This window comes from Eschscholzia californica, unplaced genomic scaffold (genome assembly GCF_041429995.1).
Source record: "Eschscholzia californica isolate CP2 unplaced genomic scaffold, dmEscCali1.0.p SCAF_1, whole genome shotgun sequence".
Lineage (NCBI taxonomy): Eukaryota > Viridiplantae > Streptophyta > Magnoliopsida > Ranunculales > Papaveraceae > Eschscholzia > Eschscholzia californica.
In genome coordinates this window covers 65,383,560-65,402,575 of record NW_028238198.1, presented here as the reverse complement: position 1 = coordinate 65,402,575, position 19,016 = coordinate 65,383,560, and the positions used below count along the sequence as shown (strand labels likewise).

The following is a 19,016-nucleotide window of genomic DNA, read 5'->3' as shown; positions in this document are numbered from 1 at the left end:
TCTCTTTAACTTATTGTACCTCTTATATTTTAGTGAACATATGCTTAGAACATTGAGGACAATGTTAGTTTTAAGTTTGGGGATGGGGATACGACCTTTTGGTCGCATGACATCATGACCTTAGATTTCAAAAGACACGAGGGTTCAACAAATTGACCAAATTTGAAAATTTTTGGGTAGATTTGGTATGACTCTAGTGATATTTTTAAGTATGTTGATACATGTGGTTCTTTCTTGATAAATCTTATGCATGCTCTTAGTCTTTTCATGAATGTTAAGTCCTTTGGTGTTGGTGTCTTATCATGTGAGTAGCATCTTAAGGAAGAAGGAACACTTCTAAGTGACCTAAAATAGTCATTAGTGGAGACTTCAACCCATGTGAGATATCTGAGCCTTTCTATTGCTTTTGAGTGTACTCTTCCGCGCTAACTCCGAGTAGAATGAAGAGCTACTCAACTTCGCAACTTTCAAAAGAGCTTAGACGATCTCATGAGCTCAACTTCCTTAGCCACTAGGAGTGACATCAGGATAGCGAATAAACCTTACTCTTGTAGTCCATGAAACCCGATAATAGTGTCAACTTTAGGGAAACGGATACTCCACCATCCATTCATTATACTACTCCCGAGAATGAAGGCATGAAAAGTAAAGAAGAAAGAATGTGAAAGCAAAGTGTGAAACTAAAAGTGATTTGTTGAGAATACTAGTTTGTATTTTTGTTTTGGTGTTTGGTTATGTGTGTAAAAAAAAAAACAAAAAAAAAACAAAGAAAGGAAAGAAATCGGAAAAAAAAAAAAAAAAAAGGAAAAAGAAAGGAAGTTGTTTTTGTGCAAAAGTTCATGTGAACTTTTAAGTGTTTTGACTGTTGTGGAAAATAAAGTATTCAATGCAAGAAGTCATGTTTAAAGGCTGTTTGAGTGTTCTTTTATCATTGAAGGCGTCGACATTCCCGGGAATTCATACATCTTCCATTCCATCACTTGTATCCGTTTACCTTTAGGAGACATTATTAGAGGGTGAAGTGGGTGAGAAGGGTGAGTGAGCTGCCCCATTCCGTTAGTGGTTATTTCCATTCCTAAAAGATCATTTCGTTTTAGAACTTGATATCCTCATTTGATTTTTGTATGTGTTGAGTTTACTTTATTCCATGCTCACACATGAGAGTAAACCATTATGATTCGTTTTTGAGTGATTTCATGTTTAAGAGCGTATGACCGTGAGGCCAAAGTCGAGGCGAAATGTGCTATGATAGGAAACAAGGTTTTGTTACTTTAGACTAGGATGATACTTATGATGATGGGACACTTGCATTTGAGGATAAAACTATTAGTGAGGGGACTCTTAGCATGATTTTGTGTTTATTGGTTTGATTCATATGTTTGGCATACTTAAGTCTCTAACTTGTTGGTCATCACTTTATTTGCATCGATAGTTGGACTCTTATGTCTTTTGAAAATCTAGAACTTTGTGGGTGTATTCACTGAAAACCCTCACGAGACGACACTCGTCCACTAGGGGTAACCTAGGGGTTTAACGGCCTGTTGCATACGCTAAATGCAACCGGGATTCCTATGAAAGTGAGTTAGGATTTTACTCTATTGTTTTGTTTATTTGCTCGAGGACTAGCAAATTTTAAGTTTGGGGATGTTGATGTGGTGTGAATTCACCACATTTATGTCACTTAATTTAAATGAGTTAGTCTATTTTATACTTTTATTTTGATTAGTTACAAACTTCTCTTGATTAGGTACCATATGAGGATCAAAGGAGGAAACAATAAAGGAGAGGATGTGATGGAGAGTTAGAAAACAATTTGGAGAGCCAAGACATTTTGATTGTTGGGTCACATAGAGAGAGGTCATGAGGTAAATGAGATAAGATAGGCCATGTTAGATTACTTGGGCCAAAAAAGGAATGCAAAATCGTGAAGGCACCCTCAAGGAGTTATGGAACTTAAAGCCCAAGGGTAATTTTGTCATTGGGCTATTTTTGGAGAAAAGAGGGGAAAACCCTCATTTTTTGGATCATCTTCTGAAGTGCTGGCTTCTAGTGAGAGAAAGGAGAGGATGGAGCCTAGGGTTTTGGAAATCTTGGGTTTGGGAAGAAGAAAAAGCAAGGGAAGGAAGGAAGATCACTTATAGTTGCCGGGAATCAACTTGGTTTGGGTGGAGAAGCTCCATTTCGTGTGGACAGCAGCTCAAATTCGTCTGGACAGCAGCTCCATTTCTTGGACAGCAGCTCCAACTCGTTTTGGACAGCAGCTTCACTTTTGGACAGCAGCTTTTGAAGTCCCAATTGTTGGTTTTTCTTGGAGCTTCATTCCCTTGACTCTCATAAGGCTTTCCTTCACTCATTTCTCTTGTATTTCTTCTTTGTTATGATTATTTGACTATCTATCTTAGCCTTGTATGGTATTAAGGTTGTTAGGTACTATTGTGATTCATTTGAGAGATAGAAAGTGATTATAGAGAGAGACTTGTCATAACATTTATCATAAACTATTAGCTACTCATAGATTTATTCACTCCAAAAGCATATTAGAGCATATTAGTTTGTGTTAAGTTACTCATATCAATTTAATGAGATTTTCTAGTGTTTCAAAATTAAGAAATCATGTGTGTGGTTTACTCTTTAACTTGAATCTCAATATTTGCTTTAACATGAGTAGCTAATCAATTTGTTGAGGTCTAGGGATGAAATCTTGATGAATTTGTGATTGTGTTTGTGATAATTTAATGTGTTTGATAATAAATTGATGTTCTCTTATTTCGATTACTTGTTTTAATCGTTTTTTCATGTGTCTTATCAAGTACTTCGCATAGTTAATCAATTAGGCAATGTGATCGATGATTCGGTTTTATTCGTTTAGGAAGTTTATTTGACTAAGTATTATCTCCGGACATACGTAGTGCTTATGAACATCCACCTTAGGAATCGAGACTAGGTTTGTATCAATCCATTCGATTAGACCTTACATAGTTGTAGGTTCACCACATCGGATTCCCGGACCTCGACACTTCTCTCACTTGTTGTTCCCGACTCTTGTTCCTCCGAACTCTTCTCTCAAATCTCTCTCGCCCTCTTACATTGATATTTTAGTTTGTTTTACTTACTTTATTCTCTTATTGCTTATTCGATTATAAACCTCACATTATCTTCATTTATTTCCGCTTTTGTCTAAGTAAGCCTTTGATATCTAAACTGACGAATAAGACCATTCGATATCCAAGCTACATTCCTATCCTTGGATCGATCTCGGCTTTGCCGGATTACTACTTGATACCTCCGCTTGGGTTTGCAACCTTTTCGGGTGCATCACAACTCTATCTCTTAGCTCGTCAATCGTGTCGAGGTTGTGGTTAAGCTCGACCCAATTGCTTTCTTCTTCGGTCCACTGGTACCGTGCGGTAGGGACTCCTGTTTCAGCTGGAATCACAGCTTCAGAACCATAAGCTAATGAGAAAGGGGTTTCACCTGTCGGTGTCCGCACAGTTGTTCGATAAGCCCATAGTACTGCTGGTAGTTGATCTGCCCATGCTCCTTTAGCTTTTTCTAGTTTCTTTTTTAGAAAATTCATGATAGTTTTGTTAGAGGATTCGGCATGGTCGTTGGCTTGAGGATACCTTGGGGTTGAGAAGCTGAGCTTTATACCCAGTCTTTGCAAAAGTCTTGAAAGGCGAAGCTAATGAATTGAGATCCATTGTCGGTGACTATCTCCTTAGGCACTCCAAACCTGCAAATTATATGCTTCCACACGAAACTCATGACCTCTTTGTCTTTTATTTGGTGGAAGGCTTCGGCTTCGATCCACTTGGAAAAATAGTCGGTCATGGCCAACATGTACACACGTTGGCCTGGGCAGTGGGAAGTTTCCCCACTATGTCCATGTCCCATTTCATGAAAGGCCAAGGTGATAGTATGAAATTTAATTTTTCTAGAGGGAGGTGAGAAGTTTGGGCAAACCTTTGGCATTTGTCACATCGTTTGGCATGATCGATTGAATCAGCCCTTATGGTTTGCTAGTAATAGTCGACGGTCAGAGCCCTATTGGCTAAGCTACGACTGCCAGAATGGTTGCCACATTCTCCCTCGTGTAATTCTTTTAAAACATACTTACCTTCATCTGGAGTGATGCATTTAAGGTAAGGGCCTGAGTAAGATCTCCTGAGTAATTAACCGTCAACTATGCAGACTCGAGCTGCTCCCGCCTTTAATTTTCTGGCTTCGTTCTTGTCCGACGGAAGTTCGTCATTTGTTAGGTACTTTATGACAGGACTCATCCAAGTGTCGGCTATGCCCGTAGCTGCTACTTCTGGTTGCGGGTTCTTCCAGACGGCGGGCCATTGGAGCAGGACCAGGGGTATATCCTGAGCTACCTTTGTCTGGATGGAAGAGTCAAGGTTTGTTAAGGCATCAGCGTGCCCGTTTTCAGCTTTGGGTACCTGTTCATATTTTATCTCGTAGAAATATTTTTGCATCTCCTTGACATGCTCCAAGTACGCTGTCATCCTGGCATCTTTGGCTTGGTACGTACCTTGAAGTTGGTTGACCACTAGTTGAGAGTCAGACCTTACATCAAGGGTCTGGATCCCCAATTCTTTTGCCAAGGTTAAACCTGCAATTAAAGCTCCGTATTCTGCTTCGTTGTTAGTTGCTTTAAATTCGCACATGATCGCTTGTTGGACTATGTCCCCCTATGAGGAGGTCAGGATGACACCAAGACCAGCTCCGTTCATATTACTCGACCCATCTACAGACAAGGTCCATCATTGAGGGTCTGGATCAGTGAGGCAGAGCAATTCCTTTTGCACCTGCACTAGAGAGTCGGGGGTAAAATCGACAATGAAGTCAGCTAATACCAGGGATTTGATCGTTGTCCTTGGTTGGTATGTGATGTCGTGCTCACTTAGTTCGACCTCCCACTTAGTCAAACGTCCAGACACGTCTGGTTTGTGCAGGACATTCTTCATTGGAAAGGCAGTGACGACCACAATGGAATGACATTGGAAGTACGGTCTCAACTTTCTAGCGACCGTCACCAGAGCCAATGCCAGCTTTTTTAGTTGGCGGTACCGAGTTTCGGCATGAAGTAAGGACTTACTGACATAGTAGATTGGGAGTTGCTTACCGTCCTCTTCTCTTACTAAGACAGCATTGACAGTTGTTTCAGATACTTCCAAATAAATGTAAAGGTGCTCACCTGACTTAGGTTTTGAAAGAAATTGAGGTGAAGTAAGGTACTGCTTTAGTTATTGTAGTGCGTCCTCGCAAGCTGGTGTCCAATTGAAGTCTTTGGGTTTCTTCAGAGTAGCAAAGAAGAGGTGACATTTCTCGAACGACCGATAAATGAATCGGCTCAGGGCTGCTACCCTTCCTGCTAACTTTTGCACGTCTTTCACACACTTGGGAGAAGGGATGTTTATTACCGATTGTATCTGGTCCGAATTGGCCTCGATCCCTCTGTATGTGACTATATATCCTAGGAATTTCCCTGAAGATACACCGAATGAACATTTATTTGGATTTACCTTAATGTTGTACCTCTTTAGAGCCTCAAAGGCCTGCTGCAAGTGGTTGATGTGTTGCGCAGCTTCCAAGGATTTGACCAGCATATCATCTATATATACCTTCATTGTGTCGCCAAGCATGTTGGCAAACATCTTGTTCACCAATCTTTGATAAGTAGCTCCTGCATTCTTTAGTCTGAACGACATAACTTTATAACAAAAAGTACCCTTCTCTATTATGAAAGAGGTTATTTCTTGATCTTCGGGGTGCATAAGGATTTGATTATACCGCGAAAAGGCGTCCATGAAGCTGAGAAGCTCATGGCCAGTAGTTACATCTACTAGCATGTCTATATGAGGTAAAGGAATGAGTCTTTTGGGCATGCTTTATTCAAATCAGTGAAGTCAATACACACCCTCCATTTCCCATTTTTCTTCTTTACGACCACAACATTGGCTAACCAGTCAGGATAGTGGACTTCTATGACAGATCCTATGCCTAGCAACTTTTCTATTTCCTCGTTTATTACCTTGTTATGTTCAAGTGCAAACCTTCGCTCTTTTGCCGAACAGGCGAGTGGTCTGGGTCGACTCGCAGTCTGTGTGTTGTAATGGACGGGTCTATGCCTGTCATGTCAGCGTGTGACCAAGCAAAACAGTCGTGTTGTGTAGTGAGGAAGTCTATCAACTCTTTTCTAAGAGTAGGACTTAAATTAGACCCTACATGTACTTTATGGTATGGGTAGTCCGGATGGATTTGTACCTCATCCAGATCCTCTATGCTAGGTTGGTCAGGGTCAGCACTATGTCGCTGCTTAGTCTGTAATTGCTATAAAGGGATCTTGGGAGATTTCACTGTATTTTTATAACAATTACGAGAGGCCCCTTGGTCTCCTTTAATCTCCCTGACTCCCCAAGGTGTAGGGAACTGTACTACCTGATGGAATGTTGAAGGTACTGCTCTCATTGCGTGGATCCATGGTCTGCCCAGGATCATGTTGTAGGCCGACGGAGAGTCCAACACCACGAATGTGGTTCGCAAGTTAAGTCCTCCAGCATAAACAGGTAGAGATACTTCCCCCAACGTCTGCTTCTGTTCACCACTAAAGCCAATGAGTACGGTTGACCGACGACATATGCTTGCCTCGTCTAAGTCCATACCTTGTAAAGCATGTAGGAAACAGTACATTAGCGAATGATCCATTATCAATTAAGATTCTCTTTACCAGAACGTTAGAAATTGTAACAGATAGGACGAGAACGTCATGGTGAAGGTTGACGAGCCCCGTAACTTCGTTTTCTACGAAGCTGATGATCTGATCAGTACAAGCTGGTGATGGAGCATCAGTTGAGTGTGTTGCAACGCTATGAGCTATCCTTGCGCTCCTCTTGGCGGGTGAATGCCTGACTCCGCTTACTTCCGAACCTTTAGTGATCATCGAGCATGTCCTTGTTGGGATTGGCGGCTCTGGCTCCTTCATTTGTTCGTCCCTAAGTGCTAGCGTCCTTTTTCCATTGTCTGTTAGCAAGTCCGTGAGGTGCCCTCTTTTTAAGAGCTCTGCTACCTCCAATCGCAGGGCTATACAATCTCCAGTAGTGTGTCCGTGATTTGAATGAAACTCACACCACTTGGAGTTGTCTCTTTTGTCGCTTGGAGTTTTGATCTTAACTGGCCATCTCACGGTGTTGCCCATACCTTTCATTACGGCTATTACTTCGCTGGGTTCAACATTGAGGTTGTACTCTGGAAGTCTTGCCCTGGGAGGAGCGTGGACCTTTTGGTCAGCTCGTCTGGATGGAGGATCTAGAGGTCTCCTGCTCTCCCTTGGGTTTGGACGCCTTGCTGGGTATGGGTCTCTGTTGCCTCTGTTTTGCATCCTACGATTGGGTCCCCTGGATCGTCGATCACTAGATTGGTCGTCATAGGGATACCCTTTGTTTCAATGGGTCTGGTCTTCTTCCCACCTGATCTCCAACCAATCTCTGGATAGTACGTCATCAAGGGTCGTACAGTTGAACTTGGTCAGCTCTTTGTACAACTCTCCGTCATGTAAGAGCCCTTTCCTGAAGGCATCCACAGCAGTCTCCGTGTTGCAATATGGGATAAACACTTTCTCCCTGTTGAATCTTCCCATGTACTCTCGAAGAGGCTCGCCTCTCCTTTGTTGTATTCGGTGTAGGTCGCCAGATAATTTCTCTATCTTCTTGCTACTGGCGAACTGCTCAACAAAAGTATTGGTTAGTGTGCGAAAGACGAGATACAGTTGTTAGAAAGATTGGTATACCACTACAGGGCTGGGCCAACGAGGCTTGAGCCGGAGATCTTACACATGCAGGCCTCTCTTAGGTCTATTGGTATAGCAGCTGTAAACATACGTTGCTTGTAAGATGCAATGCGGTCAGCTGGGTCAGACGTACCATCGTACATCTTCATATTTGGGAAGGAAAACTTGCTGGGCATTTCGATGAGAGCTATGGCATCTACAAATGGTGAGTCAACATAACTTTGGGGCAGACTCTTCTTAAATAGAGTCGGAACCCCAGGTATACGTGTAAGTAAAGCCTCTAGGTCTGCTAGCCTTTTAACCAAGCTCTGCTCTAGAGAATTATCTCTAGGGGAGTACGGGTTTGTAGGGATGTAAGTCCCATTAGCCTGTAACATAGGTACAGTATATAAAGGAGGAAGAGCAGAGGAGTGAGGCGCAGCCGTGGTCTGCGTTGTTGGATGTTGGTTGTCATCCAAGTCTGGTTGAGTGACTGGTCGGCTTGAGGTACCGCCTACTTCCGTCCTGGTTGACTGCTCCAGAGTTGTCGAGCGAAGGATTGGTCGGTGAAGTATGTCTCTTGCTTCGGTAGCCCTCCCAGCTCGTTCTTCGGGATTCGGCTTTGTCTGCCTAGGACGAACTGGTCTTCGAGGTGGTACGGTTACAGACCGCTCCGTGATTTTTTCCTGCAATAATTGATTCTCGGCTCTGACCAAGATGTCTCCTCTTCCAAAGCTTTGAATCGTTGCGTGTTCTCTTGCATCTTAGATGTTAACATTGCAAGTAGGGATGCTACGTCGAGTGGAGTGTTGGTCATCTCTTGTGCCATTTGGGGTAAGCTCAGTAATTAGTAGTCGGCTCTCTTCTTCTAGCGCCAAACTGTGAGGGTAGGAAATCGCGGGTCAAGAAGTCAGCTAGACCGGGTCATTGACCGGTCGTCGAACCTCCACCTGTTAATAATTTTGCGAGCACCGACGACGTTTTTGGGCTCAACCTATGGCAAAATAAACAACAACACACGTGACCGTGAGGTCTTAGGGGACACCAGCATGGTGCCGGCCTAAGGGGGCTCCGACGGTCAAGTCAGTAAGCTTGCAAGAGAAGTAATACGTAAGAGAGTGATATCCTTGGAATGTTACCGTTGGTTGGATAACGGTCGAAGCTTAGGCACGGCTCGTAGAGTGGCCGGAGCTCGCTCTCTACGGATGACTTACTTGATTGGAAAGAGAATATGACAGCCTATGATGTCTGTCCTTGAGTGAAGCAGCCCTGGAGTGGTTTGCCTTTTCCAGGGGTATGTATCGTAAGTATGTAGGAAACTTTAAGATCTGACCTTATAAATGTTCACGTGGGTGAAATGTGGAAGGCCTGCCTCCTAGGAGAGAGAAAGTAATGGTCGACCTCCCTTAGTTGTCAGGTCGCCCAGGAGAGAGAAAGTAATGGTCGACCTCCCTTGGTTGTTTGGTCGCCCAGGAGAGAGAAAGTAATGGTCGACCTCCCTTGGTTGTCAGATGATGGAGTGTTTTAGTCGGGAATTCGATGACGATGTTGAGTCTGTACTCGATGTGTCTGCCCTGAATCAGATGATCCGTATCATCTTCTTCTTGGTCCTTTTATAGAGTCTTCGATCCACTGTTACTCGGTGATGAGTTGTCCTCTTTAGTGGTGGTAACGCAGGAGTTGTCACCATTAATCTGGATTTTGTTACCCCTAACAGATATATCCGGGATGTTGTCATCTTGAATGACTATAACGTTTCTCCAACGGATATACGACAGGAGGTCCGTTGAGGATTTGAGGGCGGACCCCTTTATCCAGAGCTTGATGTGTTTTCGTACTTGGGTTGCGAAGGAGGCGAGGGCATACCTCTTCTTCCAGGGCTGGAAGTGCTTACATATTTCAGCCTAGTGAGGAGGCGAGGGCGGACTTCTTCCTCCGGGGATGGAAGTGCTTCTTGGTGTTGCTTCGGGGTGCCCGAAGATAAATGGGTCGGGCCCATTAGCCACTAGTTCATGAGCTTGGTCACCGAGTAGGCCCATTAATCGTGAATTTCTTGGGGCACTCCTGGTGACGTATTTTGGCCCATACAGTCTCATTTTTTCAAAACCATGATGTGGACACTGTAGTTCAAGTTCTTTAAATCTCTCAAGATATTTATAGAGAGACTCTCCTTCTTGCTGCACAAAACTGTTAAGACTTTGCCTTATAGTGATAGTTTTGTGTTTGGGGAAGAATTTCAAAAGGAACAAATTGCTTAATTCTCCCCATTTAGTAATGGAATGAGGTTGTAAGGCATACGACCAAGAATTTGCTTTCTCTTTCAGAGAGAAAGGGAACAACCTAAGTTTCAAAATTTCATCAGACATCTTTTGGAAATTCATAGTTCCACAGATTTCTTTAAAATCCCTAACATGGTAGTAGGGGTTTTCATTCTCAACCCCACGAAAGATTGGGAGCATTTGAATAATGCTCGGGTTCAACTCGAAGTGAGTTGCGCAGTGGGGTAACTGTATACATGATGGTTGCCAAGTTCTAGTAGGGTTCATGTACTCCCTGAGTGTCATAGGTTGATTTCCACCCATGGCTTGGTTCAGATTTTCACCCATAGTATTAGTCAAAGAGAGATTAGCTAGAAGATTACTTAAATGAGTTTCTCTACTAATGAAACGACCTCTCTTATCACGATATCTATCGGGCATAAACTAGAACCCAATGACCAAGGATTCTCTCAATTTTTTTTTTTTGAAACCGAAAACCGAGGAAGCACTACTAAGATTGATGAGACATGAAAATGTCCCATCTGAATCTCTTAACTCGGGCTAGTTAGTCAATTTCGAGCAATTACTCTGATGATCTGCTTGTTTCTCTTACTCAGGTGTTTTCTAAAGAGTTGAGCGCGAAAACGGATAAAATCGAGAGAAAGACGCACAAAAGGGTAGTTTGGTCATTTGGAGATTCTGGTATTTTAACCAATATTGATGATCAGGTAAAAAGTAGAGTCCAAGACGAGCTCGTGGGTGAAAACGGAAGTCGAATTGGAGTCCAGATGAACAAACTAGAACCGGTCAAAGTTTAAGTCAAAATCAAGTCAATATTGATCTTCAGAGACACGTGGCGGACAGTCCAACGCTCATGGTGAAATTCGGTAGACTATTGGGCAGCGTGGGTCATATTGGATACAGGGCCGGTCCTGAGATTTTGGAGGCCCGAAGCGAGTTTTAAAAATGGGGCCTATACGCATTTCACAAGAAAAAATTTGTACATCAGAACTTTTTGTGTTTTCTTTGCACATATTGTGAGATTTAAACATGAAACTTTTGTTCACAATTAATTTGCACTCTGAATTGAATGATTTGGTTGAGTTACTCGTAAATCGGCATGGGTTCGTGGAGAGCCCTTGTCGGTCTATGAGCGCCCTCACAATTAAGTGGTTCAGCGAATTCAGAATTCGGTGAATCAGTATATTGTTTATTATTTTCTTAAACCGAAAAAATATATATTAGATAATGATTCTCCAAAAAAAAAATCAATAAGTTTCAACCTTCTTTTTTTGTGTTTAAGGGGATAGTGTTGATTGTGGTTTGATTGTGATTGCGGCCCTGGAGGTTTTATAATGGTGGTAGTTGTGATGTTGGAGTTTAGTAATGGTAGTAGTCGTGGTTGTGATGGTGGTGGTAGTGGAGCTACAATGGTAGAGGTTTTAGTGATTGTGGAGGTGGTAGTGGAGGTTTAGTAATCGTTGTGGTAGTAGAAGTGTCAACCGAAGTAATTTTTTTCTAAATCTACAGTTTAATGGTGGTGGTGATGATAGAGATAGTGGTAGAGGTTTAATAACCGTGGGTGTAGTAGTGGAGGTACAATTTGGAGGTTTAGTAGTTGTGGTGGTGGTAGAAATCAACTAAAGTAGAAAAGAAAAATTAATAAGAAAAAAATTGCTTATGCTTGAGATCGAACATGGGTTGTTTGGACTGCTTAAAATGTTGTCTACCAATTGAGCTGATGTTAATTTCTTGTCAAGTTTGATCATTGTTTGTATAAAGATACAAAAACTCAGGGCCCCTTCGATTCTTAAATTTTTACCTTTCGTGAGGCCCTTTGGCCCTGGGACCCCGAAGCGAGGCTTTGCTCGCTTGCCCCTCAGGGCCGACCCTGATTGGATTGAGAGATAGAAATGGATTGAGAGGATTTTTTTTTAAACATAGGAGGAATGACGAGAGATTGATGAAGATTGGATTCGATTTCTATTGGTGGCAGCTCTATCTTTAGGAGATGGATTTAGAAGATTTCAAATGGCTGGAGATTCTTTGAATATGGAAAGCTGGAAATATAAATTTCAAAGAAGGAAACAGATTAATAGAGAGAGAAAGATAAACCAGATTATTTTCTATAAAGAAATAGAGAAGGTTTCATCTTCTCTTATCTCTCTAAACATGGAAAACAGATTTGGAGATTGATCAAGATTTCAAAGAAGAGAGTATATACTTCATCATCTACTTTCTCTCTTAAATCCGAATATATTTGTATAGAGAGAGAGAGCTGGGAATTCTTTTACAAAGAAAGGAAGTGAAGACATCCTTACAGAGATTAAAGGAAGATTCGGTTGACTTGAAAATGATAGAAAGAGATTGAATATTTTTCTTGAAGATTGAATAAAAACAGGGGAGAGAGCTGGAGCTTCTTCTACAGGGAAGGAAATCTGATTATTCCTTTTTCTCTTGATCTCATCTCTATCTTCTAAAGAATAAAAATAGTAGAGAGATATTGATGAAAGTAGAGACAGAAGGATTGCCAGAGATATGAAATCAGAGGAGTATAATGGAGTATAGGAAGGAGAAGATTGAAGGGAGATTGCTACTGATTGAGATTTGATTTTCTTTTCTTATATAGCAGGGGACTCATCATCATTTGAATTCATCTCGGTTTTGGGGGACCTCTCTTAGCTCAACTAAAGAGAAATATTAGAGAGAGAGAGAGGGGGTGAAAGTTCATCATTTTTATTATCATCATCATCATCCAGTTTTGTTCTTTTCTTTTCTTTGTATTTCTGTATTTTTTGTGAGAAGAAAGAGAAGTTACAGAGAGAGAAAGAGAGATTGTAGAGAGAAAGAGAGAAATTACAGAGAGAGATAAAATAAACAGTGTTCAATCTTCTTCTTCTTTCTTTTCTATTTGGATTGACTTTTGTTGTTCTTACTTTACTGTTTCTATTAGTGAGAAGTAGAATACCGAAAGAGTAAGAAGAGACAGAAAGAGTAAGAAGAGAAAGAGAGTTGGAGAAGACGAGAAAATCATTTTCCCACAGAGAATCCATTTCCGGCAAGACGAGAAAATCGTTTTCCCTTAGGGCATGTTTGGCTGCGACAGGGAAAATCAGTGAGAAAGTTTCATTCTTCTTCCATTTTCTCTCTCATTTGTCATATTTAATTTAATCTTTTATTATGAGTAGCTAATTCTCCTTCTAGGGCTAGGATGAAACCCATATTTAAACTTTTGGAGAGGACATATAACTATTTGATTAATTCTTTTAATTGTGCTTCAAAGTTTAAGTTGTTTAGTTTGTTAAAATATGTAATCTTTTCATTATCTATGCTTTTAGATTTGATACATCATGCTTAGGTTAGATCCTTTGATGGTGTATACTTATTATTTGATGGATAATAGTTTAGAGATATATCTTTCGAAACAAACAACTACATTGTTATGCTTTATCATTTTTAACCGAAAACATCTCCCGGAATTAGGATAGTTTATTATCCGAAATTCTGAGTTATAAAGAAAGAGAATTAATTAGATAATTATTTGTTCTAAAGGTGATTTTATGTGGTGAATTCCTAAAACCTAGACTCCTCCCCCATTTGAGTTCATTTTTATTTATTTTGTTTCAGTTTTTGATTTTATCATCACCAAAACAGTTTTCAAAGAAAAATCGAGTTACTTCCAAGTCTTAGAATAGATTTCACTTAGTCTCTAAGGAACGAACCGGTCTTACCGGACTTTATTATAACTTGACACCCGTGCACTTGCGGGTGTAGACCTATTTAGGGTAACCTTCTAAGCCCATCAAAGATCCTAGAGGGAAAACAACCACAATCAAGCTGACTCAACCAAGCAACCTAAACAAAATCTAGACGACAGACAAGTTGGTCAGATTCACCTTAAAAATCTAGACAGCTCCTACTCCGTAACAAATCTTGAACTATAATTGTTATGAGGGTTACTCCGTCAAAGTAATACGGTCAAACAATTCTTGGAGACAGCCCACGATGAACGTTGTGAGAGCCGTCCAACCTTGGGTAATGTGTCCCCTTCTCGAGGCGACCCGTGAAAGAATTGAGTGACACTTCCTTTTTAGGAATGCCCAAATAAAAAATTAAGTCCCTGAATTGTTTCGAAGATCCTACGAGCTCGATACCTTAGAAGTTGATGTCTAAAGCAGATTTTAGTTTAAGTGAGGGTTGGGATTCGCAGCGTTGTTTCCTAAATGGGAAAGAGATCGGCGATGAAATTCGACTCTTATCTTGTAATGGATTAGTGCCCTTACTAAAGACGATTAAACTAAGCAGTTCGTCAAATCAATGAGGCACACAAAACACACACAAGGACCCACTGACAGGGGATTCATGGGTGGTCAGAGACATTACCTCTCGTTCAAGACGGGCGATAACCTTTGTAGACGACCCGGGCCACTCTTCCCTTAAGTGTCTGAACCCGAGTCTCCGTTTGATTTTCGGTTACAATTTTAAAGCCCTCTAATTTAGGGTCAAAACTTTAATCCAAAAATAAAATCCAGAAAGTCTAAAGTCTCTCTCTTGCCAAAATAAATACAAAAAATAAAATAAAAACTGTAAATTTCTTCTTTTTGATGTCCTCCTCCTTGTTGCGCCTCCTCTTCAGCTCCTTAGTGTTCTACACACAAAACAGAGAAGCAAGTCAAAGTATCCAAAAATTCAAAACTTACAAAAAATAAAAATTTTCCAAGATTAGAACAAATTTTAAACCTAGTCCCCGGCAGCGGCGCCAAAAACTTGATGGGCCTAAAAAGTTGTTCCTAAAAGGTCTCCACCCGCAAGTATACGGGCGTCAAGTGATAGTTCTGGTAAGATCGGTTCGTTCCTCAGAGACTAAGTCAATCTATTCTGACTCCTATAACTAATTTGGATTTACTTCGGTGTAAGATGTTGTGGTGGGAAAAATAATAAATAATTCAAAATGACGGGAAAATAAAGTGTAGAGAGAAGTTCAATGTGGAGAAAGTCCAGGGTTCCGAATCCACCTAAATATGCGTAAACTATTGCCTAATTAATGACAACTCGATCTTCTATAACTCAAGGAGAGACAATTTTATCATCCTTGGAAAATACGACTTTCTAGAACAAAATATAATGTTTTGATTTAAAAAATAAATATTCAAGCGATAATCTAACTATTAACTATCAAATCCTAAGCATGAGACATTAAAGACACTTAGTCTAAACATGAATCATCAAAATATAAGTACAGTTAATGAAAGAAATATCATGAATTTAAATGAGAGAAATCAATTTTTCATTTAAAGGTACTTCGAAGATCTTTCGTATGAGTTGAAAAAGTCAGACATTTACGCGATACTAAGGTTTCATCCTAACCCTAGATTGATAGGTTAGTTACTCATGGTGAGAGATGTAAGTTTAATTATATAAAATATGAGAGAAAAGTGGGAAAAAGTCGGATTTCTTACTGATTTTGCAACCAAACAGGGCCTTAAGGAAATATTTTCCAGTAGGTGGGAAAATATTTTTCCCGATGAACCAAACAGAGCCTTAAGGAAATCGATTTTCTCGTCTTCTTAGAAATGATTTATCTGTGGGTCAATAATTTTTCCACAGATTTTCTCCTCTTCCCCAATTCTTTTTCTCTCTCTCACTTTCTGAAATCTCTCTCTATCTCTCTTTCTGTTATTTTAATTCCTCTATATTTCTCTTTCTCTCTCACTAAGAAAAAACTAAATACAATAAAACAGAGGCTCACCTCTTTCTCTCTCTAGAAAAATTATCAAAAACCGAAAATCGAATTCAACAAGCTAAGCTCTCTCTCTCTATTTTCCGATTACAAATGACTCTCACTCTCTACAATTCTTTCTCTCCTTCTCTCTTAATACTCTTTCTCTCACTAAAAGATTACAAACAGAAGAAGAAGAAGAAGGATAGGTGATGGTGGTTCCAGTCCCTGCTCTAGCCGAGAGCCCAAAATAGGAGATGATGTGCTGGTTCTGTTTCTTCTCTCTTATATGATCCAGCCGGATCTTTATACTATTCTTACCTTCTTCATCTCTTAGACAATATCTTGTTTCCAAAAGAAAAGATAAGCAATAGCCGAATCCTCATCTAATCGGCTCTCTCTCTCTCTCTAAGATTATCGAATCCTAATCTTGCCTTTCTCTTCATCAATCTATTTACAATCTTCTCTGTAAAAAGATCTTTCTCCTTCATTATTCAGAAGATAAGATAGAGACTTTCCTTTCTTTCTTTCATTCTCAAACGACTTCTGTTTATAGGAGATAAATATGAGGGAAAAAGAATGAATTAGTTACCTAAAAGGTGGGCCCCAATCGAGTAAAGATGTGCTGTCAGCCTGGAACGATTATGTGTTTCTCGGCTAAGGTCAATAAGTTGAGACACAGCTTCAGATGGACCCAGGTGTGCAATATTAATTTTGGCCACTGGATCCAGCTCTGCGTGGAAGGGAGTATCCTCCTCCGATGCCTTGCGTCCCACCGAAATAGTCCGCCCACACGTGACCTGCTTACACCACGTGTCCCTCTTTGTCTTTGATCAATTGACTTTGATCAAAACTTTGACCTTGAATATTTTACTGTTCCACACTCCGATTAGACTCCCGTTTTCGCCGTTGGACTCGTCTTGAACTCTACTTTCATTCGAGCACCAAACTTGACCACATAGCCAGACTACCATAATTTCTAAATGATCAAAATGCCCTCAGGAGTGTCTTTCTCTCGATTGTATCCATGTTTCGAGCTCAATCCCGTAGAAGATACCTGGATAAGAAAAACACACAATTCATCAGAGTAACTGCTCGAACTGGACTAACTAGCCTAAATTAAGAGATCCAGATGAGACATTTTCATGACTCATCATAGCACCGCGATCAAAAGAGATACTACGAATTGTTCAATGTGGTCCAGAGAAGGAACGAATCCCTTGCTACCTACTGATAGAGGTTTCAGAATCTCATGGTACAGATCCCCGACTTGGAGCCAAAAGTCGCGTTCGTCGCTTAGAAAAGGAGCCTCAGGCAAGACGACATCATAAAAGACATCTCCAGCCAGCGACCATGCACACTCCCGGAAGTAATAGACAAGGTCCAACAACTTATAAGAAAGGAGGAAGATTATTGGAGGATGAAAGAAGTTGCCAACATCCCGTACGAAGGAGAATCATCCAGGAAAAATAGCGGGAGGAAGCGAAGCCTTCCAGGGAGCGAGACCAGATAGGAGGTCAAGACCCGATTTCACCGCATACACCCCATTAACAAAAGGCGTAGAGGAAATTTTGCAGGTACTCAAGTCAAAAGGAAGAGTAGAATTGCTCAAACCTAACGACGATAGAGAGGAGTTTAGCGCCAGGGGCATTACCGCGTGGTGCGCTTTTCACCGAGGATACAGTCATAACACCGATAGTTGCGGAATGCTAGGTGCACGCGCATGATAAGGGGACTGGCATGCGCAGATAATCAAAGGATTAACGCCAAAAACACAAAACCAGATAATCATATCTGTGACGTCACAAAATCGCGCATGGAAAAGAAATGAATTGCTTAGGCAAAACCCCAGACGTGTCACGCAAAAGGAGAGACGTGTACTTCGTCTCGGAGGAAACAACACTAGGAGTAGTCTTGGGAAAAAAATAGGTAAGCGAAGAAAACTCAATCAATACCGATTATAAAGAAGATTTCATAAAGCACCGCGAACAGCTCAGTACAAATCAACTCAGGATGTGCAGCTTCGGAAGATAAAAAAGGAAGACCAAGTTTTACAAAATAGCTCTGGTCCAGGTAAACCCTCTATCTCTAGGGTCTTCAATGTTTAAAAAACACGAGTTACATCTACTCCTCAGTCTCATCACTTTCGACTAAGGAGTGGCGGGACTCATGATGATGCATAAAATGTTCAGACGTTGACTAACGTCTGAAGAGTCAAGATCAGACCCGAAGTCCATTGGGTTTACCTGGCTTAAGGCAACAAGACAGTTGGACACTTGACGATCCATCGTACACTCCCCTAACTGGGAGGTCGGCTAGCGAAAAACAACCCTGTAACGCCCTTGGCATGAACGGATCAGCCTTGGAGCTCTTAAAGGAATGAGGGGGTCCACATAGGTTTGGCTGATGCCTCACGCCCAGAACTGGGGGGGGGGGGCAGAAGTGCGCTAGCAACTTATCAACTTAATCCCGAAATATCTAAGGAGATCTCAGTGGGCTACAGACCCCTAAGTGTTTAAGCAAGTTTGGACTTTAAGCGTCTAAAGGGAATAAACTTCTTCCAAAAGATCACATCGGCAGGATATCGATGAAAGATCCTTAAACTTAGGAACTTTCATCTATCCTATATACGAGATAAACACAAAGGGAAAACTTTCCTCGACGACAATCGCCGCCGCCTCTTAAGCCTATAAAAGGCCCCTATATCATCCTTCACATGACACGATCTCTGAACCCTAAAAGATCACAAGAAACTCAGAGTTTTCACAACTCGCCCCCAAAAAGATCGATCAATAGTCATTCTTTTATTGCAAATAGAACCCTGACTGCCTTGAGCGTTGGAGCGGTTTTCGAACCCTTTGCAGGTTTTCCCCCTTTTTGGGAATAGACGAACAGAAGCAAGGAGCAAGGAACAGGAGCAGAGAAACGAAGCTGGAAGCAAGAATACCGGAGGAATCTAACTCACATAACAGAATATTCAATCATAATGGAGGTTGTCATGCATCAACTCGCTGTTTCATGCTGATATAACAGAAGGTCATTTTTTGACATCAGCAGTTCCTAGCGTCGAAAAAAGAATAACTCTGTTTTGTGACAGTAATGTAGCAATTATCAAAGCCAAGAAACCAAGAGCACATCACAAGTCCAAACATACCCAAAGGAAGTACCAGGTGATAAGAAAAAACACAGAGAGACAGGATGTGGTCATTTGCAAAGTGCATACAGATAACGACGTAGCTGATCTGTTAACTAAACCACTACCTCGGCT

The 19,016-nt window shown here is 41.1% G+C and overlaps 1 protein-coding gene across 1 annotated transcript in view; it reads right to left on the bottom strand.

Annotated features, from left to right (window-relative positions):
- Positions 1-16,268, bottom strand: part of LOC147568320 (uncharacterized) — a 38,662-nt gene extending 22,394 nt beyond the window's left edge. Inside the window, exon 1 of the mRNA XM_086654778.1 lies at positions 14,437-16,268. The gene's annotated coding sequence lies outside the window, so the exon portion shown is untranslated. The remainder of the gene's footprint in view (positions 1-14,436) is intronic.
- Between the last annotated feature and the right edge of the window lie 2,748 nt (positions 16,269-19,016).